General features: G+C 46.7%; 1 protein-coding gene across 2 annotated transcripts in view; it reads right to left on the minus strand.

The window, feature by feature from the left end:
* LOC147666129 (catechol O-methyltransferase-like) overlaps positions 1–23532 on the minus strand; it is an 89448-nt gene that overhangs the window by 45265 nt on the left and 20651 nt on the right. The window contains exon 1 of one of the 2 annotated variants that reach the window (XM_086949284.1): positions 22763–23036. The exons of the other annotated variant lie outside the window; for it this stretch is intronic. The gene's annotated coding sequence lies outside the window, so the exon portion shown is untranslated. Of the gene's footprint in view, positions 1–22762; positions 23037–23532 lie in introns of those variants that run through there. 2 annotated transcript variants of the gene reach the window in all.

The following is a 23532-nucleotide window of genomic DNA, read 5'->3' on the forward strand; positions in this document are numbered from 1 at the left end:
CGCCTCGCCCAGCTTGCCTTTAATACCTTTGAGGAGTGTAAAGGTCTCTCCAATGTCCCCTCTTGCGTCTCTACTGTATTTACAATTGAGAGGTACTTGAATGTCTACAGAATTGCTCTGTAACAATCTGGGCCACGTTTATGGTTTACAATGACAATTGTCCTGCCTTTTAATTCACTAATGGTTCAGGTTTACAAAATGTCACTAGTAACTTAGGTGCTACAATATAACCTATTAACGTCACAGCTTCCAAGTGTTGACGAAATACACTTTTTTGCGTTTCGACAAGACTTTATACTCTCTTACATGAGGTTTGTTGTATAATTTACTTACAGGGCTTTAAATGGGCCGGTACTCACCGGTACTGAGTACCGGCACTTTTTAGGTCTCGCCTGTCAATGCGCTTGCGCATTGAGCTTGCGAGAATATAGGGGCTTAACCAGAGCTTAACCAAACGGGCGATTTTATGCTGTGCCCGTGAAAAGCAAGCTCAATGCGCAAGCGCATTGACCTTAAAAGCGCATGCACATCAAAGCCAGCCATCTGTTCCCCAGCGTGGTGCCTCCAGCAGCTCTTCAAAGGTATCCGCTCCACCCCCTGCTGCATCAAGGGCTTTCATTTCGCGGGCGCGTTTTTTACTTTCATTTTGCGGCCGCGTTCTTTTTTTTTTTCACTGTTGTGCCGCCCGACTTGTTTTATCGTGTTCCTTCTTCCATTTCTCCCTTCCTTATTTTCCGCTCGCCCCTTCACATTTCCCTTTCTTTTGTTTCCATTCTCCTTTAGCTCTCATTTCTTATTTTTCTCCATTCCTTCCTTTCATCTTTGCCGATCTTGCTTTTATCTTCGCTGCCAACATTTTTTTTACAAACTCGTTTTTTCACGAGAGTTTATGCAGTGTTTTGTAGCTATGGAAACAACTGCAGATGTCTGCTTCTACAGTCCTCGCCGTGAACACTGCTTCTTCCTGCCAAGATAGGACAGTAAATGTTTCCTTTTGAAGATGGGAGCACCTACGGGTGCCCCTTTTCATTCACGATTAAAAATGTATAATTATAATGATACAATTCACAACCATAGGGGAGTTCCAATAGCCCAACCAGACTGCTTGTATAAAAACTGAATTTACAAAGAAACTAGGCTGCTATTAAGAGATTTGTTTTATGCTCATGGACAAGCCACCTTTTTAGATGTCCACTACGGATGGCCATGGTTCATCCGTATTTACCCTCGTAACTTTCAATGCACACCCCACCCCTTTCAATCGGCCGCCGCGGGCGGCAAGCATAACAGAGATCTCGCCAGCACCTCCATAGCACTGCCTTTATTCATGGTGTAAACACAGCTGCCACCATTTCAGATCAATCAAACTCAGTCGTCTGGGATGCCTCTGAATCTCACTGAGTGAACCACCGTCCACGTTGTTTGCCTCTGTGCCTTCACTGTTTTATATCAAAAAAGCACATAGCCTGGCGTGTCTCTGCAGTATGTGGATCTGGGCTGCGCCTTGCGTGTTGTCTTCAGGCACCAGTACCACTACCACCCCAGGTAACAGATTGACCCAGGCAGACGCTGGTAGAGCGGACAGCGCCTTTGTTTTAACATTGCCTGCCCTCGCCAACAGCAGACAAGTATAGTGCCTCCGTCCACGACCCCTCGCAGTGCTCTCTGTACTGTGGGAGGGTCATCAAGCAGCACATTGTGTTCCGGTAGCACCCTGCTGCTTCTGGAGTCCTGTGGACGGGCAACCCATCACCCTCTCAACAGGCTACAATCAAAAGTACCCGGCTCCATTGAGCTCCGGTAAAGAGGTGAGCTGTGCTCTTGCAGGGGCTTGAGAAATCGTTCTTCAGAATAAGACAGTTCATTTTGTTTACAAATGTAAATGGCTGTCACTAGTTTCCTGTAGAAAACACAAATATGCACACCATCTTAATGTGCTAGTGTAGTAACGAGCAATTGAAGATGTATTGCATAGAATATTAAACTGATTTAAGTCTAGTTCAGTAAAACCTCAGCCCGCAAGTTTTTCCATTAAAATAGCTTCTGCCTGACTATGTTCACTCAATTAAAAACATTATTACAGGGCAGCAATGAAAACCACTCCGAGATCAGCGACCTTCAGTTTGCACTTCCTGAGCTCCATCTATTGTTAGAGCTACTACTGCAGAATCCTGCACTGCAGAAATCTCTGTGGGCTAGTTTCATTTGTGCAGCTACAATTATTAATTAGCAAGTGTTTGTTTGGAACCGACAACTGGCACCACTGGGGACAAGGCAGACAGAGCCATTCATATGGAGGTACCCCCATCTCTTCTCCCTTAGCAGCGTGTGCACCCGCCTAATCCAACTCTTTCCTCTCTGCTTGAAACAGACAGCAGGCGCCAGCGGGCAACAACATAGACTGAGACATCCTGCTTGACGATGGGTTTGTCAATTATGTGTTAACACTAAACCGACCCGAGGCGCCAGGAGAGCACAAGCTAGACAGACATCCGCCTTTATTGATGTCCTTAATTCACGCTTAACTCGGGACATTTTGAACCAGCAAAAACATGTACTTTTTAAAGGATACTGTCTTAAACAGTATTGTTAGTGTGGTCACATTTTATTATAAACATGGTGGAATAATTTCAGCTTTTCACTATATTGAAATTAAAGTCGGCATGAAAAAACATTTAACAGTATTTCGTTTTTAAATATGGCATTTCAATTTAGCAACTTTAAACCGCTCATGATTTAAAACATCACACACTGCAATAGCTTATAATCTCTCTGCTTCTCTATCTCTTCCTTCTCTAATTCTCGTTATACTGAAATAACTACTATTTTGGTGGCTCTCTCTCACCCCTTTATCTGCGTTGCTTTCAAAAACATACTTCTTTTCCACGTCTTGCTGTCTCTGTATCACGCGCCACATTTTGAGATATGGTGACGTTTTAATTCTAATTTTCCACTATCCTCTTTCAGTACATTATTTTTCACTCTACATTCTTACTCACACACCACCACATTATCACTCAGCACCACCACATTATCACTCAGCACCACCACAGCACCACCACAGCACCACTCAGCACCACCACAGCACCACTCAGCACCACCACATTATCACTCAGCACCACCACATTATCACTCAGCACCACCACAGCACCACTCAGCACCACATCATCACTCAGCTCTACCCCAGCATCACTCAGCACCACCACATTATCACTCAGCACCACCACATTATCACTCAGCACCACCACAGCAACACTCAGCACCACCACAGCAACACTCAGCACCGCCACATTCACTCAGCACCGCCACATTATCACTCAGCACCGCCACATTATCACTCAGCACCACCACAGCAACACTCAGCACCACCACAGCAACACTCAGCACCACCACATTATCACTCAGCACTACCACAGCATCACTCAGCACCACCACAGCATCCCTCAGCACCACCACAGCATCCCTCAGCACCACCACAGCATCACTCAGCACCACCACAGCATCACTCAGCACCACCACAGCATCACTCATTACAACCACAGCATCACTCAGCACAACCACAGCATCACTCAGTACAACCACAGCATCACTCAGCACCACCACAGCATCACTCAGCACCACCACAGCATCACTCAGCACCACCACAGCATCACTCAGTACAACCACAGCATCACTCAGCAACACCACAGCATCACTCTGCACCACCACAGCATCACTCTGCACCACAACAGCACCACTCAGCACCACTCAGCACCACCACAGCACCACTCAGCACCACCACAGCACCACTCAGCACCACCCCAGCATCACTCAGCACCACCACAGCACCACTCAGCACCACCACAGCATCACTCCGCATCACCACAGCATCACTCAGCACCACCACAGCATCACTCAGCACCACCACAGCATCACTCAGCACCACCACAGCATCACTCAGTACCACCCCAGCATCACTCAGCACCACCACAGCATCACTCTGCACCACCACAGCATCACTCTGCACCACCACAGCATCACTCTGCACCACCACAGCACCACTCAGCACCACCACAGCACCACTCAGCACCACCACAGCACCACTCAGCACCACCCCAGCATAACTCAGCACCACCACAGCACCACTCAGCATCACCACAGCATCACTCAGCGCCACCCCAGCAACAATCTGTGCTACTATTCAACAACAACTGGTTCAAATATGTTCTCTCAATGTTTCAAGCTTTATTACAAATGTCACAAAAAGATGTTAATATTTCACTTCTGTTCTTGGATTTTCGTCACAATAAAATACACTGAACATAATCTTCACAAAAATGATTTACAAAAGTTTAAGCTATTGCCATTATAAATTAAAATCACTTTTATTTAAGTATTATTTATAAAAATTAAAAGCCATTGTTATTTGTAATATCAATACATCTAAGTCATGTAAATACAAAACATGTTGCATTACAAATGCTATAGGTGTCTCATTTGCGAAAGTTATAACTATTGGCATTGTAAATGACAAAGCTATTAATTTAGCTATTTTCAAAACCAACACATAAATAAAAAAATTGTCATTTACAAGACCAATAGCTCAAACTTTCCTAATGCGAGACCTATTGCATTGCAAATGCTGGTTCATGTTCTCCCCTTGAGCACCGGCACTTTTTCTAGAATTAAGAGAGTCCCGGTACTCATGGACCGGACTTCAACCCAGGCAGCGCCTCCTTCATCCTTAACAAGCACTGCACGGAATTATTCACAGGAGCTCTTGTCACCAGGACCCAGCGTGAGCTGCATTGGAAGTTTGGAAGTCATCAGAGCGAGGGAGGGGGTCTGCAGAGTGGTTATCGAATCCATTGTTCTTTCACAGTGGGGCTGAGAGGGGGCTGTACAATCAAATGGGTGGCGGTGGGACGCACTGTTCAGGATTGAATATTCCGTGGACAGAACAAAAGAGCGTTTGCTAATGCTTTCACCATCGGCACCCATCTGAATTGCCTGCCACACATGTGAATTGCCTACTTGCCGGCTGCTGCTTTCTGTGTTTTTCTGTTGTTGAAAATGTTAGTTACACTGACCAGCAGCGTTTCATTTAAAAGTGGGTTTATGGCTGTGGGAGTGATGTCCACTGAGTATTATCTAACAGTGGCACATTAAGCGCACCTGAGGACGGGCGCCAGCTGGCCTGCCCGTCTCGGACCCCTCCCGGGTAAAGGGCTCGCTGGCCTGCCCTGGGTGTATGATCCACGGTGGGGCTTGGGGGTGCCCTTCTTCAACTCTTATTAAGCAAGTGCTTCACTGGCTACCATTACATTACAACTTGATCTAGATTTCCAAAGTCCCGCTTCATTCTAAAGCTCTATCGTGTTGTGAAATGTGTTCTTTCTGTAAAGTATAATACGAATAACAGTAACTCCTTCCGGATTGAGTGCACTCACGTAGAGGGACGACGAGGCACAGCTTTCGAAATTACGAAACGTGTTTCTTTATATCGGATGAGTGCCAAGCGTTTGTGTACCTGGTTGAGAAAACAGGTAAGTGCTAGAGGAAGGCACTGAACTCTGGCTGCTGTTTCAGAATGAGTCACAGGAATGAACACAGCGCACTCGGAAGAACACTCTTCGGATACCCTTCAATTTTATAAAAAAAATTGAAAACAAATGTTCATGAAATTATCGATTTCACTGTTGCACAAATAAAACACACACTCCACAAATAGACATAAATCCTGAATAAAAGAAGATATTTGAAGAAAAATGTCATGGACACGGACCTGATAATTTGTTATGTGTCTGTTTTGTTTTCCTGTTAAGTGGTGCGCCTTTGCTATTTTTTGAAATTGCCTAGAGGACTTAGAATAAGGAACTACCACTGATACCAGAGAAGCAGCTGCAGCACTGTCTAGAGGACTTAGAATGAGGAATTACCAATGGGACCAGAGTACCAGCTATTAGCACTGCCTAGAGGACTTTGAATGAGGAATTGCCAACAGGACCAAAGAAGAAGCTAGCAGCACTGTTTAGAGAACTTAGAATAAAGAATTACAGACGGACCAGAGAAGCAGCTAGCAGCACTACCTAGGGGACTAAGAATGAGGAATTACCACTGAGGACCAGAGAAGCAGCTGCAGACGTCTACCGACAACACTGAGTAGTAGGCACAGAGAAGGTGCACAACGTTCTACTGAGTACACACATCGATGATTAAACTGGGTGTAGATGGTGAGTCCATGTTATGACACCACATTGTGCAGATTAGATGTCAAGTTCTTCTTTTGTGTATTCAGTTTTTCATTCCACACACATAGAATGGAGGAAAGACATGTACATCTTTTAATTATAGGCAGTGCACATGAGAACTTGTGTCACTGCAAGGTGCACTGGTTTTTCCCCAATAAAACACAAGCCTGTAATAAGATTGGCTCTCTGCGAAGATTCTCATAGATAATGGGAAAGTGTTAGAAAGAAAGTCTGCAGGCAGAAGAAGTACAGACTCCAGATGGGTTCAGATAAGCTTTATTCACCGTCTCCACTGCTCCACTCCTGTCACAGCCTAGAGGTGCCTCCCAAGCCTGAACATCCGAAGGAAGCCTTCAGAACCCCACAGTGGGAACATTCTATTTGACAATGGAGAGGAGGGGGGAGAGGAAGGTACCAAGTGGGAAGAATGAAATTACAACAGAGAGTCACCTGCAGGCCTCGATTTCTTACACATTCACTCCTATTGGTCAATTTCAGACGTGCCTGTTTAAGCTGAAAGGCCGGCTAACTAATCCTGTGTGGTTTTGTTGAAAAAAAAGTGTGCTTGTGTTATGTGCTTTCATAACTCAGGCAGTTATTAACTTCATTGGTGGCGAGTGAGAAAAGGGTACAGGAAAGGTAAAGACAGAGCTCTGTTGTTCATGCATCAATTCAGCGCCAGGAATGAGTTTCTGGCACTAGAAGAACAACAACATACAAGTCTTTCTTCTTTCTGACATCATGCCCACATTCACCTCCGATCCTTGCCTGGCGCACATGCTGGCATCTATCGTGGATATTAATAATCCAGCATTTAATCAGATCTTAAATCTCTCCCTGAAGACGGGCCAGGTCCCCGACAGATGGAAGAGAGCCAAAATCTTGCCCCTCCTAATAAAAACTACCCTGGACCCTGAACTAGCTTCCAACTACAGGCCTATAACGCTGCTTCCTTTCATGTCCAAAGCCCTGGAAAAAGTGGTGAACAAGGTCACCATGGATTTTATCTAAACGAATTCCCTACTCCACCAGAGTCAGTCCGGGTTCAGGGCCAACTTCAGCACAGAGACGGCACTCCTGGAAGTATCTGAAGCTGTAAGGGAGGAAGTGGATAGAGGCGGCAAAGCCATACTGATACTGCTGGACTTATCGGCGGCGTTTGATACCGTCCCCCACGATCCCCTCCTGCAGAGACTCCGGGAGTGTGGGTTTGGGGGTACGGTACTCAATTGGTTCACCTCCTTTTTAAAGGACCGCCAGCAAACAGAGAGGGTTCCACCTTTTGCTGCCACAATCCCCCCTCTGGAGGTGGGTTTGCCCCAGGGCTCTACGATGAGGCCCATCTTTTTTAATCTGTATATGACACCCCTAGCAACTCTGGCTGAGAACCACGGCGCAAAAATTGTATCGTACGCAGACGATACGCAGCTTTTCTTTACCAGCGGCAAAGACATTGACTTCAAGGGTGTCATGATTAACAGCTGTCTAACAGAAGTATTCTCCTGGCTCCAGCACAACCAGCTTAAATGCAATCCTGGTAAATCAGAGATTATTTTCTTTGGACACTGCCCCAGTAACCTCCGGTGCAGTTGGTGGCCCGCTGACATGTCCCCCCCCCCCCGCGTCTCCCGTAAAGACAGTGAAAAATCTAGGGGTGAAGCTGGATGAAAATCTCTCCATGCGGGCACAGATCCGATCTGTGGCTGGTTCGTGCTGTGGCCTGCTTAAAATGCTGAAACAGTTCCTGCCCCTCCTATCCATCACCCACAGAAAAACGGTGGTCCAGGCATTAATAATCTCCAGGTTGGACTACGTGAATGTACTCTATCTGGGGCTGCCTGAGTATCTACTGACTAGACTGGAGGTGACCCAGAACGCCGCAGCAAGAGCCACACTAATGCTGGGCCCCAGAGCCCACTTGTCTTAACAGCTGCAATCCCTACACTGGCTCCCTGTCCGTAAAAGGATTCATTTCAAAGCCATGGTCCTGGCTTTTAAGGCTCTCCACGGTTTAGGAGCTGGGTACATCACAAAGAAAGTCCAATTTTATCATCCACACCGTGCACTCAGGTCTGCATAACTGCAACTGGCTCGGTCCCCCAGATACCTTCGGGCACATATCGGGGGTCGTTCCTTCCAGGTGCAAGCAGCAAAATTGCAGAACAATCTACCAGTGGATCTAAGGTTAACTCAGGATCTCCTGGCGTTCAGGAAATCTCTAAAAACGTGGTTGTTTCAGCTGTAAACCCCAGAACTTGGCTTCCCACCTGGCTTAGCCTTCATCCTGCTTCAGCCCCGGGACACTCAATTGAGTAGCCGTGCGCTCTACAAATAACCTTTCAACATAACATAACATAATACCTGCCCCACCCTGTAAACACCTAGATTCTGAGCAAGGCTTCAATGGTATGAATGAACCTGCCTGTAAGGACTCTGACATGATCATGGGACAACAAGGAAGGTGATGTGCCCACGATCACACCGTTTGCGGTAACACATGAAGCCCAAATAAGAACTCCAGACTTTATAGCCTTCAGTTTATCAAATAGAGCCCACCCCCTCCCAGTCGACTGTATACTATCTCTTGCCTCATTGTCCTTGAACCACTCTGAGCAGGGGCTACCCTAAAATATTTTTGCTGTGCTGTGGAAGCCTCAGCTTTATTAGAGTTATGTATTTGAGTATGCAAACAAAAACTGTTACCTCCTGAAATGAAGAAGTGTCTTTATCGCAAGTTTACCTTACTAAAGTCCTACCTGGGCGTGACTGAAGTTGGTTCAGTAACTTCAAAGTATGACTAATGCCTTGTACTTGATTCAAGTCTCTAAAGTGCAGAATCTCTACAAAAATGTATGGTTTGATGAGTTTAACCAAGAATGTTTAGTTATGCTTCCTCGAGGCACAACAATCCCTGTCAATGACACAAGCAAGTACTTCCTTCAAACCAGGACTTTAAGTGGGGTGAAAAAAGTGCAGGGCGGGTCTCTAAAAGCGGAGTGGCCGATGCAATTAAGTGCATGGCTTAAACATGTAAACAAAATGTCTGTGATCCCATAATGTGCCACCTGAACGTCTATGTTGACTCCTTTCTGAACTTTCACTTATTACATCTAGGTATAGAACACAATAACTGAGCTACATCTAAAACCAGCCAGAGCTATTGGCTTTGACAATGGTTGTTAGCTGTTTAAGAAAAATGGTAACTACAATTCTTTTATGATAAACAATTCATATCGAAAAATGTTTCAATTCTGAAACTGTAAGACTGTGAATTAAAAGATTACCGAGGCCTGTGGAAGGGGCAGTGGTCTTCAGAGTGTTATTCACTCTATGTTAGATATGCATGTCCTTTTTCTCTCCACATCTTGTCCATCTGTATATCCTACACCTTATCCTTGCCTCTTCTTTATTCTATTTTCACTCTCACCTGAACGCACTTCCTCGCATCTCCTTCGCTTCACTACCCTAAACACACTACACACACACACTCACCCATAAGCACTGCATTTTATTTTACCTTGTTAATATTCTGACATGTTTACCTCCTTCACACACATTTACACAGAACCACAATTGCAACTGGAATATGTGACCATTGCTCTGTGCACTCTGTGGAGAGGCCAAGGATTGGATGAGCATGTGTTTTGCACCCACTGACAGACACCGTGAGACCCTTGCACTACCCTCAGCCTCAGCGCAAGAGTTCTCAGTTGTGGCCGGTTCTGAACACCCAGAGGTAACACAATTGAAAGCATGCACTATACAAGAGTAATATTCTACACAAAAAAAAAATACAGAAACAACATCCTGAAAACAGTATCACTCTTTGGGAATGTAAGATTGTGTAACGCATGTGAACTATAAACAGGAGCTAAATCGCTGACGTGGAATGCCTTAATGTTTTTACATCCACTGTTCAGAATTCCATCAGTATTCCCATTAGAGTTATGAGCATGAATATAGGGTATGATAGGACCAGTTTCAATGTTTGTTTTTATTTACTACCAGGTCTGAGACCCAAAAGGACCCGGCCCACTTGAAGCCCTGCTTTAATCTATAGGTCTGTGGACTTGTGAAGTAGAATTTTAAGCAATTAGTACATTTTTGTTTGCTGCTTTGCCTTGTCTCTCCGAGGTGAAAACCCCTGTACAGAGGTCAATCTCCAGACTTTCACAGTGAAATGAAATTTGGGAAAAAACTAGCAGAGACCCCTCTGTGCTTTAGCATCAAAGGGCTATGGCTGTCTCTAAAAGGAACCCAGCTGATCTGAAGCATCTAAACCCCCCCCCCCCTCTCTTCAACTGCCCTGATTCTGTTTGCAGGGGTGAGTGCATGTTAACAGCAGGATATCAGCAGTCTCATATGGAGGAAACTATAAGAAATCAACATATGTTGATTGCAAAGCCAGTAACTGGGAACACTCCCTTTTGGAGGCTGCGGGCTTGTAAACAGTGATGGATTCCAAAGAAACTTAAATGAAAAACATGGACATTAATAAACATTAAAAAAGGGATTTTACTTGTTAATAAACTTCTTGCTATTGTGCAAACTGTACCCAGGCCAAGGAGATGAGCCTCACAGCCCTGTAAGCAGATGTGAGTCATCGAATGCAGATTGTGGCATTGCAAAAATACCAGCATCGACATATAATAAGAAACTATGGATTTACTATTCTTAGCTCCACAAATGCATACGTCGAAGATACTCGCATCTTTATTGAAAAGTGTGTTGTTGCGTTTCATAATAAAAAGCTGATACTGTGATGAACCAGTCCGACATTTTCAAGAGGAGAACAAGGATTGGCATAGCCAACAGGTCTCACCTTTGGAAACTTATAAGTATTTAGTTATGCAGCACAATATCCTTACTGCAACAACATTAACTGTTGCATGGCTAAACACTTATAAGGTCCCAAAAGCGAGACCTATTGGCTAGGCCAATGCTTGCTTGGTAATAGTGGGGTTAGGTGGGCAAGGGGGATATGTTAAAGGTAATTTACAGACTTTATTTTTTTTTTTGCTATAGAAAAGGCTTTCTTGTTATGTGGTTAAAAACCCTTACAATATAAAAACAGTTGCAGCATATTGTAGACCTTCTTGGCGGTTAATGTTCCAACCGAGGGCCAGCTTAGGGTCGGCAGGTTTTTGCTAGTCAAAGAACAGATGCTGAACCCAGAGATGGAGTGCCACGCTGCCGTAATGGGGAGTGGTTGGGAACATTAATGGCTTCCAACTGTTTTAGCGCCTTTGTTACAAGTTTTGTTAATCCGATGTTCAGCTTCGTATTGCTCGGGTTTAAAGCTGCTATTATGGCTTGGCGGCATGACCGAATTCCGAGCCTGTTCCATTCTTCACGCAGTAAAAAACGTCTCACGTCGAGCAATGCGGGACATAAACAAACTATGTGTTCCAGTTCTTCGCTGTGGTAGCCACACAGCCTACAATGAGTGTAGTTATCTAGTTGGCGCCTTTCTGGCAGTTTCGTTAAAAAAGGCAATTCACCCATCCTTAGGGCCAAAAACGTTCTTTTAAAAAAAAAGTGCAAATGTGCTTGATAAATGGGGGGGTACAACCCCGGGTTTAAAATTTGTGATCACTGCCCAGGCGTGTATCCTTTTTGACAGTATGCCCTGTCTGAATGGAAGGACCACAGCCTGACGCTCTTCTTAATGACTACTTTTAATGCAGACTGGGAGGGATTTGTTCCCCAGAATTCCTCAACACCGAGTTGTTGTAAACTATGGTCCAAGTGGAGCCGATATTTATTACTGGCTTGACTTTTCTGGATTTCTAGCCAGAGTCTGGCCTCCAAAGAGCCCTCCCGGGCATGACGCAGTCGATTAGAAAACTTTATGAATGCACCAGCCTCTGTGCTGTGGAGGTCGAGTAGACCTAATTCAAGGCGAACTTGTACAGGCGATGCTGACTTTGGCAGATGAAATGCACGTTTAAACATTTTTGTTTGTCATTTATTTAGGAGGGTATTTGTGGTGCCCATCATGATCTCTTGACCATATGTTAATGAATTGGTTATCTTGGCGTTCATCACCTTCAACAGTGGGATTAAGCTGGGGCCAAGTAGTTTTTTGGAAAGTTTCGTGGCGACAACTCTAAAGCCAGAGCTTTGGTCCTCAGTGCTTCTTTCTGTTTGACAAAAGAACTTCTGGAGTCAAGAAATATTTCCAGATATTTATAGTGAGTTGTTAAGTCTATTTTTACCTTGTTGAAATACCACTCACCACACCTTTTCTTTTGCTTCCCAAAGGAGATTGTTTTTGTTTTTGACAGATTGAACTCTAGGAAGTTGCTTTTAGTGTAGGGGAGCAGTTCATCAAGTAGCCTCTGTAGGCCCACTTTCGTATGACTAAGCAACACCAGATCGTCGGCGTATAAAAGGTTAGAAATACGTACCCCATCTAGTTGGGGCGGGTGGCTGTTCAGGCTGTCCAGAATTTGTGAGAGATCCAATATGAATAAGTTAAAAAGGAGAGGTGCCAGCACGGAGCCTTGTTTTACCCCGCTTCTCGTCTCAATCTTCCTAGAGACATGAGAGCCTTCGCCCAGCTTGATTGTAATCTGTGTTTCGCAATGGTGATGAGCTATCGCAAGTAGCAGAGACCGGGGTGCGCCCCAAGACTTTAATTTTTGCCACAGTAGGTCCCGGGGCACTCGATCGAAAGCCGCTTTAAAATCTACAAAGCAGCAGTGCAGTTGGATTTGTTGGACTGACGCTTTCTCTATCAAAACGGTTGGGGTTAGTAGGTTAGTTGTTGTACCAGAGTTGGCCACAAACCCAGTCTGATTGAAGGGGAGGCGCCTAGTTTCCTTGGTCCAGACCAGTAGCTCGTCCAACGGAATGTTGGCATAGTATTTACTACAGACTTTATTGGAAGCTCTTTGAAATGTGCATGCACCTTGTTGCTAAAAGACAGAAGGGTGCTTAAGCGCCAAGAAGTCTGAGGTAGTGTGAGCAGATGCTATTGTTTGTTGGAATGTTTGTAAAGGTGTTAATGCATATGTATTTTATTGTTAAAAGAGATAAGAGTGGGTGACACAAGAAGCCTGTGGTGGTGTGAACGGGTTACATTAAGTCTCCATTTGTTGAGAAAAAAAAGTTTTGCCTGTAAAAAAAGAAAAAAACAATATGCACAAGTAGCACTGTAGTTGCGCTCACTATTATTGTTTGTTGCATGTCGACCAAAAATATAATTGCAATGGGAATTATTGTCACAAGTTGCACGTGGCAAAACCAACTGTATTAAAAAATATTAAATAGAAAGAAATGCTCAAAAATTCTTACAAATGTAAAATAAACAATAAGTTGTCAGCTGCAAGCATACACTATGTTTAAAACAGACACTTACAGGAAAGCAAAAAGCAAAACTTGCACTGTATTTGCCAGCTGCACGCATACACTGTGTTTAAAACAGACAGTTATGGCTGTGTTGAAAACAGAACGTTTCGAAAACTAAAATGCAATTGCGATAAGCCTTATTGTTACCAGCTGAATGTGGGGAAGAACAGTTACTGACCATGTGGCAAAATATTAACTATAAAGAAATTGGTAATAGTGGGGTTAAGTAGGCAAGGGCGCCATCGTGAAGCTAATTTATAGACTTTTTTGGAAGCTCTTTGAAATGCACACGCACCTTGTTGGTAAAAGAAAGAAAAGTGCATGCGAGCCAGGAAGTCTGTGGTAGTGTGAATAGTTGCTATTGTTTGTTGCACTGTTTGTGAAGGTATTAATGCGCACATATTTTTTTGTAAAAAAAAAAAAAAAGAGTGGCTGAGATAGAAAGTGTGCGGTGGTGTGAACGGGTTGCATTAAGTCTCTGTTTGTTGTGAATAAAGTTTAGGCTTGGGAAAAAAAAGTGACAATATGCACAAATTGCACTATGGTTGCGATCGATATTATTGTCCACTGTATGTTGCCCAAAACACACAATTGCAATGGGTTTTAATGGTAGCAGGTGCACATAGCAAAAGAAACTACAAAGTCGCAGAAATGCTCAATAGTTTGTACAAATTTAAAAACAACAATACGTTACCAGCCAAGACCGTAAACTCTTTAATGCAGTCTAATGGATTCTACCGTTGGCTAGGTGAGAGAAGGGGAGAGAGAGAGCTAGAGAGAGAGAGAGAGAAAGTGAGAAGAAAGAGAGCGAGCGAGATAGAGCCCGGGAGCTTTGTGCACACGCAGTCTGCTCTTTTTCGAAACACATACTCTGGCTTGTGGCGCGCCCCTGCGCGCTCCCGCAAGGCGTATTTTGCCACAAGCACGAGTATGTGCTACAAAAAGAGCTGAACGACGGCTAAAGGTCCTCCTATTCAGCATATCCGTGCTGCGTAGGCGAGACCTAAAAATGAACAGTGAAGTGTTACTGAGGCGGTTGAGTTCATTAAATAGGATTGTTTTGAGATGACTGTTAAATACCTTTAGAGGACCGTCTTGTTCATCGCTGCTCCCCCCCCCCATCCCCCCCCCCCCCCCCCAACGTTATGGGCTGTCCAAACTACTGTGGCACTTGACTGGATATCTTTTTCTCACAGCTCTACAGAGGGCTAGAGATGCCATTAACGCTCTTCTTTGACAGTGTTCCAGAAATGCTGCCCCCTATATGCAGATTCGAGTCTTTCTTCGTTATCAATGCGACTATATGTTGTGGAAAATAATGCATTTATATCCATAAAATAGTGTGGACTCACTTAATGAAAACTCCGCAAACACTACAACTTCCACAACAGCGACCTTCCCCATAGAAACAAGCTGATTGTGATGTAATGTCTTGCAAACTGGCGCCCTCTTGTGGCCACTTGTGGCGTTGCCATTATGCAGCTGTCCACAGTCATATAGTACCGACCCAGCTTGTGGGGTGTGCATTCTTTCGGAGTGTGACTTTGTATAGGAAACGGACACAGACACCGGAGATCCGCGTCAGGCGCTACCTGCTGACTTTACAAAACCTGCTGGCCCGCCTCTGCACGGAACAAGCATTCTTGGCACAGAGCCACACACGGAAGAGACAACACACAGAATAAACTCAACGCAAATAGACTTAATTTTGGAAATAGAAATATTTGCGCGAACACATTCTAAAGGGTCGGATTTCGAACCTACAGGGAACAAGCATTTGCAATGCAATGGTCTCGGCATCATTAAAGGTAGAGCAATTGGCATTGCTCATGACATTTCTTTTTTTTTCTTTAAATCATAAATAAATGGCATTGTCATTTACATTGCCAATACACACCACTCTGCACCTGCACTCACTGCTCTGCACACTCACTACTCTGCACTCACTACTCTGCACTCACTACTCTGCACACTCACTACTCTGCACACTCACTACTCTGCACACTCACTACTCTGCACACACTACTCTGCACACTCACTACTCTGCACACTCACTACTCTGCACACTCACTACTCTGCACTCACTACTCTGCACTCTGCACTCACTACTCTGCACTCTGCACTCACTACTCTGCACTCTGCACTCACTACTCTGCACTCACTACTCTGCACTCTGCACTCACTACTCTGCACTCACTACTCTGCACTCACTACTCTGCACTCACTACTCTGCACTCACTACTCTGCACTCACTACTCTGCACTCACTACTCTGCACTCACTACTCTGCACTCTGCACTCACTACTCTGCACTCTGCACTCACTACTCTGCACTCTGCACTCACTACTCTGCACTCACTACTCTGCACTCACTACTCTGCACGCACTACTCTGCACGCACTACTCTGCACGCACTACTCTGCACGCACTACTCTGCACGCACTACTCTGCACGCACTACTCTGCACGCACTACTCTGCACTCTGCACGCACTACTCTGCACTCTGCACGCACTACTCTGCACTCACTACTCTGCACTCACTACTCTGCACTCACTACTCTGCACTCACTACTCTGCACTCACTACTCTGCACTCACTACTCTGCACTCACTACTCTGCACTCACTACTCTGCACTCACTACTCTGCACTCACTACTCTGCACTCACTACTCTGCACTCACTACTCTGCACTCACTACTCTGCACTCACTACTCTGCACGCACTACTCTGCACTCACTACTCTGCACGCACTACTCTGCACTCACTACTCTGCACTCACTACTCTGCACTCACTACTCTGCACTCACTACTCTGCACTCACTACTCTGCACTCACTACTCTGCACTCACTACTCTGCACTCACTACTCTGCACTCACTACTCTGCACTCACTACTCTGCACTCACTACTCTGCACTCACTACTCTGCACTCTGCACTCACTACTCTGCACTCTGCACTCACTACTCTGCACTCTGCACTCACTACTCTGCACTCTGCACTCCCTACTCTGCACTCTGCACTCACTACTCTGCACTCTGCACTCACTACTCTGCACTCACTACTCTGCACTCTGCACTCACTACTCTGCACTCACTACTCTGCACTCACTACTCTGCACTCACTACTCTGCACTCACTACTCTGCACTCACTACTCTGCACTCACTATTCTGCACTCACTACTCTGCACTCACTACTCTGCACTCACTACTCTGCACTCTGCACTCACTACTCTGCACTCTGCACTCACTACTCTGCACTCTGCACTCACTACTCTGCACTCACTACTCTGCACTCACTACTCTGCACTCACTACTCTGCACGCACTACTCTGCACGCACTACTCTGCACGCACTACTCTGCACTCACTACTCTGCACGCACTACTCTGCACGCACTACTCTGCACGCACTACTCTGCACTCTGCACGCACTACTCTGCACTCACTACTCTGCACTCACTACTCTGCACTCACTACTCTGCACTCACTACTCTGCACTCACTACTCTGCACTCACTACTCTGCACTCACTACTCTGCACTCACTACTCTGCACTCACTACTCTGCACTCACTACTCTGCACTCACTACTCTGCACTCACTACTCTGCACTCACTACTCTGCACTCACTACTCTGCACTCACTACTCTGCACTCACTACTCTGCACTCACTACTCTGCACTCACTACTCTGCACTCACTACTCTGCACTCACTACTCTGCACTCACTACTCTGCACTCACTACTCTGCACTCACTACTCTGCACTCACTACTCTGCACTCACTACTCTGCACTCACTACTCTGCACTCACTACTCTGCACTCACTACTCTGCACTCACTACTCTGCACTCACTACTCTGCACTCACTACTCTGCACTCACTACTCTGCACTCACTACTCTGCACTCACTACTCTGCACTCACTACTCTGCACTCACTACTCTGCACTCACTACTCTGCACTCACTACTCTGCACTCACTACTCTGCACTCACTACTCTGCACTCACTACTCTGCACTCTGCACTCACTACTCTGCACTCTGCACTCACTACTCTGCACTCTGCACTCACTACTCTGCACTCTGCACTCACTACTCTGCACTCTGCACTCACTACTCTGCACTCTGCACTCACTACTCTGCACTCACTACTCTGCACTCTGCACTCACTACTCTGCACTCACTACTCTGCACTCACTACTCTGCACTCACTACTCTGCACTCACTACTCTGCACTCACTACTCTGCACTCACTAATCTGCACTCACTACTCTGCACTCACTATTCTGCACTCACTACTCTGCACTCTGCACTCACTACTCTGCACTCTGCACTCACTACTCTGCACTCTGCACTCACTACTCTGCACTCTGCACTCACTACTCTGCACTCACTACTCTGCACTCACTACTCTGCACTCACTACTCTGCACTCACTACTCTGCACGCACTACTCTGCACTCACTACTCTGCACGCACTACTCTGCACGCACTACTCTCTTGCACGCACTACTCTGCACGCACTACTCAGCAGCACTACTCTGCACTCTGCACGCACTACTCTGCACTCACTACTCTGCACTCACTACTCTGCACTCACTACTCTGCACTCACTACTCTGCACTCACTACTCTGCACTCACTACTCTGCACTCACTACTCTGCACTCACTACTCTGCACTCACTACTCTGCACTCACTACTCTGCACTCACTACTCTGCACTCACTACTCTGCACTCACTACTCTGCACTCACTACTCTGCACTCACTACTCTGCACGCACTACTCTGCACTCACTACTCTGCACTCACTACTCTGCACTCACTACTCTGCACTCACTACTCTGCACTCACTACTCTGCACTCACTACTCTGCACTCACTACTCTGCACGCACTACTCTGCACGCACTACTCTGCACTCACTACTCTGCACTCACTACTCTGCACTCACTACTCTGCACTCACTACTCTGCACTCACTACTCTGCACTCACTACTCTGCACTCACTACTCTGCACTCACTACTCTGCACTCACTACTCTGCACTCACTACTCTGCACTCACTACTCTGCACTCTGCACTCACTACTCTGCACTCTGCACTCACTACTCTGCACTCTGCACTCACTACTCTGCACTCACTACTCTGCACGCACTACTCTGCACTCTGCACGCACTACTCTGCACTCTGCACGCACTACTCTGCACTCACTACTCTGCACTCACTACTCTGCACTCACTACTCTGCACTCTGCACGCACTACTCTGCACTCTGCACGCACTACTCTGCACTCACTACTCTGCACTCACTACTCTGCACTCACTACTCTGCACTCTGCACTCACTACTCTGCACTCACTACTCTGCACTCACTACTCTGCACTCACTACTCTGCACTCACTACTCTGCACTCACTACTCTGCACTCACTACTCTGCACTCACTACTCTGCACTCTGCACTCACTACTCTGCACTCTGCACTCACTACTCTGCACTCTGCACTCACTACTCTGCACTCACTACTCTGCACGCACTACTCTGCACTCTGCACGCACTACTCTGCACTCTGCACGCACTACTCTGCACTCACTACTCTGCACTCACTACTCTGCACTCACTACTCTGCACTCTGCACGCACTACTCTGCACTCTGCACGCACTACTCTGCACTCACTACTCTGCACTCACTACTCTGCACTCACTACTCTGCACTCTGCACTCACTACTCTGCACTCACTACTCTGCACTCACTACTCTGCACTCACTACTCTGCACTCACTACTCTGCACTCACTACTCTGCACTCACTACTCTGCACTCACTACTCTGCACTCTGCACTCACTACTCTGCACTCACTACTCTGCACTCACTACTCTGCACTCACTACTCTGCACTCACTACTCTGCACTCACTACTCTGCACTCACTACTCTGCACTCACTACTCTGCATTCACTACTCTGCACTCTGCACTCACTACTCTGCACTCTGCACTCACTACTCTGCACTCTGCACTCACTACTCTGCACTCTGCACTCACTACTCTGCACTCTGCACTCACTACTCACTACTCTGCACTCACTACTCTGCACTCACTACTCTGCACTCACTACTCACTACTCTGCACTCACTACTCTGCACTCACTACTCACTACTCTGCACTCACTACTCTGCACTCACTACTCTGCACTCACTACTCTGCACTCACTACTCTGCACTCACTACTCTGCACTCACTACTCTGCACTCACTACTCTGCACTCACTACTCTGCACTCACTACTCTGCACTCTGCACTCACTACTCTGCACTCACTACTCTGCACTCACTACTCTGCACTCACTACTCTGCACTCACTACTCTGCACTCACTACTCTGCACTCACTACTCTGCACTCACTACTCTGCACTCTGCACTCACTACTCTGCACTCACTACTCTGCACTCACTACTCTGCACTCACTACTCTGCACTCACTACTCTGCACTCACTACTCTGCACTCACTACTCTGCACTCACTACTCTGCACTCTGCACTCACTACTCTGCACTCACTACTCTGCACTCACTACTCTGCACTCACTACTCTGCACTCACTACTCTGCACTCTGCACTCACTACTCTGCACTCTGCACTCACTACTCTGCACTCTGCACTCACTACTCACTACTCTGCACTCACTACTCTGCACTCACTACTCTGCACTCACTACTCTGCACTCACTACTCTGCACTCACTACTCTGCACTCACTACTCTGCACTCACTACTCTGCACTCTGCACTCTGCACTCACTACTCTGCACTCACTACTCTGCACTCACTACTCTGCACTCACTACTCTGCACTCACTACTCTGCACTCTGCACTCACTACTCTGCACTCACTACTCTGCACTCACTACTCTGCACTCACTACTCTGCACTCACTACTCTGCACTCACTACTCTGCACTCTGCACTCACTACTCTGCACTCACTACTCTGCACTCACTACTCACTACTCTGCACTCACTACTCACTACTCTGCACTCACTACTCACTACTCTGCACTCACTACTCACTACTCTGCACTCACTACTCTGCACTCACTACTCTGCACTCACTACTCTGCACTCACTACTCTGCACTCACTACTCTGCACTCTGCACTCACTACTCTGCACTCACTACTCTGCACTCACTACTCACACTCACTACTCACACTCACTACTCACACTCACTACTCTGCACTCACTACAGCTTCCTTCCACAGCTAGAACTAGTGCATAATGTCAAAACAGAGAAAACAAGGAAACACACTGAAGCTGTCTGTACCACGCCAAGTTCACATTTCGAGCAGCATGTGTTAAATCACGCTTTAGACTACTTCTCTACTCAAAAGTAGTACATTTCCTTCAAAAAGATAAAAATATGACATGCAAACAGTAATGCCGGAACAAACTGTTCAGCATGGGTTTTGATTTACATGAAAACATTAATTTCACTTAAAATAATAATAGTTTTTAGCTAAATTAAATTTACATTTGGATTTAGGGCATATTCACATATTTTTAGTAAATTTAAATGTCAGTGGCAGATGGACACGCTTTCATTTAGCAGCCAAATATACAATAACTTACTGCCCCCGGAATTCCGCCGCGTCCGGACCGGAAGTCAGGCAAGGTCGCCTGTGACGGGGGCGGAGCCGCGTCCGGACCGGAAGAGGAGGCAGGCGGAGGAAATGCGTGGAGCGGCCCGGGGCTCCTGCGAGCGTGGAGAGCCCCCGGGGCCGACAACAGGACGTTGCACGCGTGTTGCGGGGCTCCCTTGACCAAGAGGGAGTCCCGGGATAGGAGCCGCAGCGTCAACTCTCCCTGCCGGTGCGGAGCAGTAAGTTAAAGGGGAGAGGGGGGTCCGGTGCGCGCGCGCGCGCGTGTGTGTGTGCGTGTGCGTGTGCGTGTGTGTGTGTGTGTGTGTGTTCTGTATGTATGTGCGTGCGTGAGCGCTTCTGTTTCTATGTATGCGTGTGTTGTGTGGGAGCCTCGCGCAGCGCTCGTGCTAATGCGCGTGCCAGTTTAGAATCGCCTGCGCGCGGCCAGGAGTGTCTCCTGGGACTGCTACTCGCTGACATAAGATCTCGGCGGAGACGCGCTTACGCGCGTCTTTTAGCCGAGACCTAAAAAGGACACAGCCTCACAGGTGGATGTCTTTGAAAGAAAGGCGGATAGAGCCGGGGTACAGCTTAAGGCAGGTCAGGCGGTGTCTGACTGACTCTGCCCCAGACCTACCACCCCTCCAGGTGCAAAGGCCCTGTGGTTGATCCGCCAGGTTCCCCAAGGCCTTTCACTGACTGTGCCTCAGTCCTTGCACACTCCCTGGAATGCTCGTTAATTTCCCCCGGTCCCTACCAGCAATCACCGACTCTGCACCAGCCCACCAACCTCTCTGGCGGTGGCCCCCCTCCCTCTATGATAAGACCGGCGGCAAACTAATCACCAAAGATGCAGAAAAGATGCGCTTCACCCAAGTACACCGTGGAAAAGCGCCTTGAATATACCACGAGAGTGCAGCGCTTACTGCCAAATACAATCAAACATATATATCTAGAACAGGCAGAGAGGGAGAACGAGAAAAGGAGAGAGAGGGAGAGAAGTAACGCGACAGAAGAAAACGAGAGAGCAAAGTTAGATTCAGATGTAGAGGGGGTGAAACGAGGACAAAGGCAGAGCGGAAAGGAGAAATACAGAGGGAGAGAAGAGTGAAAAGGGAAACGAGCCCGGCGCAGACATCAGAGAATAATAAAAGAGACAGAGGGAGCGAAAGAAAGAGCAAAAGAGAAGAGAAAACAAAAAGAAGCAGAAACAAAACCCAGACAGAGAAGATAAAACAAGGAAGCCGGAGGGCAAATACAGACAAGAACACGAAGTCCTAACGCTCATTTCCCTAACGGCCTTGAATAAACTGTCCAAGGTGTCAGATTTACAAGCCCCATGCGCCACTTTTGCGTCTCTATTAACAAGGGATAAGTGACGCAAAAGTGGCGCAAGGGGCTTGTATGCCCCAGGATTTTTATCTGCAACACTGAGGGGAAGTGACATGAAAGAATATCTGAACTCCTAACTCTGAATAATGCATTCCTCGCTCTGCAGCCTCCGCTAAAAATAAACTCCCTCATCTGCGACGTAAAATTACAAATTAAGGTTCAAAGGTGGTACTCACGGAACGGAGGCATGCGATGCCAGTCTCGGCTCTGAGCTGGTTTGGTGGCACAGTCCCGGTGCCAGCAGTATTTATCCGGTGACGGACAGAGAGTGCGTCATTGCGTCATCGCCACGACGTACGCCACCGGAGCCGGGGTGTCTCAGGGCGTGATCGGTAAGAAAGCCCCCTCCCTCCCCACATCCCAACCCTCCCCAGGCTCCCCAGAGAGCCCCATGTCACACACCCGCCTAGTGTCAGTCCGAGGGTTTCACCACTGCATCCTGGGAAGTGTAGTCTCGGTTCAATTCACTTGAAACAACTGGATGAACACACCTGCAGCAGCCATGCCTGGGAGCAGGGCGCAGAAAACGCGGAGTCACGGTGCCTAGCAGCCTCCTGATGCCCCTACCCCGAGGCAATGGCCTTTAAAAGGCAAAGAAATAGGGTCTAGTGCTGTAGTTTAAAACACATTTCCAAAAAATGATTCAGGAGCCAGAAAAGAGAGGTCTGAAGGAGACTCAACGTTGAATAAACCCGTTTAATAATGCCAATACACCAGTGTGGACGAATTGTCATCACCCCACGTCAATGCTTGTAAATAGGCCATTCTGAAGGGAAAGCTCTGTTGCTAAACCCTATAGCACGCATTTTATCAACCTCAGAATGATGAAACACTGAGTGGATTACACCAGTTCTGAATCTGTGAACTGAGGCCAAACACAGATCTCCAAACTACATACTTTAGCTCACTGAGCCACCAAGCCCAGGGCGAGCAAGAATCTCTCACA

This window comes from Lissotriton vulgaris, unplaced genomic scaffold (assembly GCF_964263255.1).
Source record: "Lissotriton vulgaris unplaced genomic scaffold, aLisVul1.2 SCAFFOLD_1952, whole genome shotgun sequence".
Taxonomy (NCBI): domain Eukaryota; kingdom Metazoa; phylum Chordata; class Amphibia; order Caudata; family Salamandridae; genus Lissotriton; species Lissotriton vulgaris.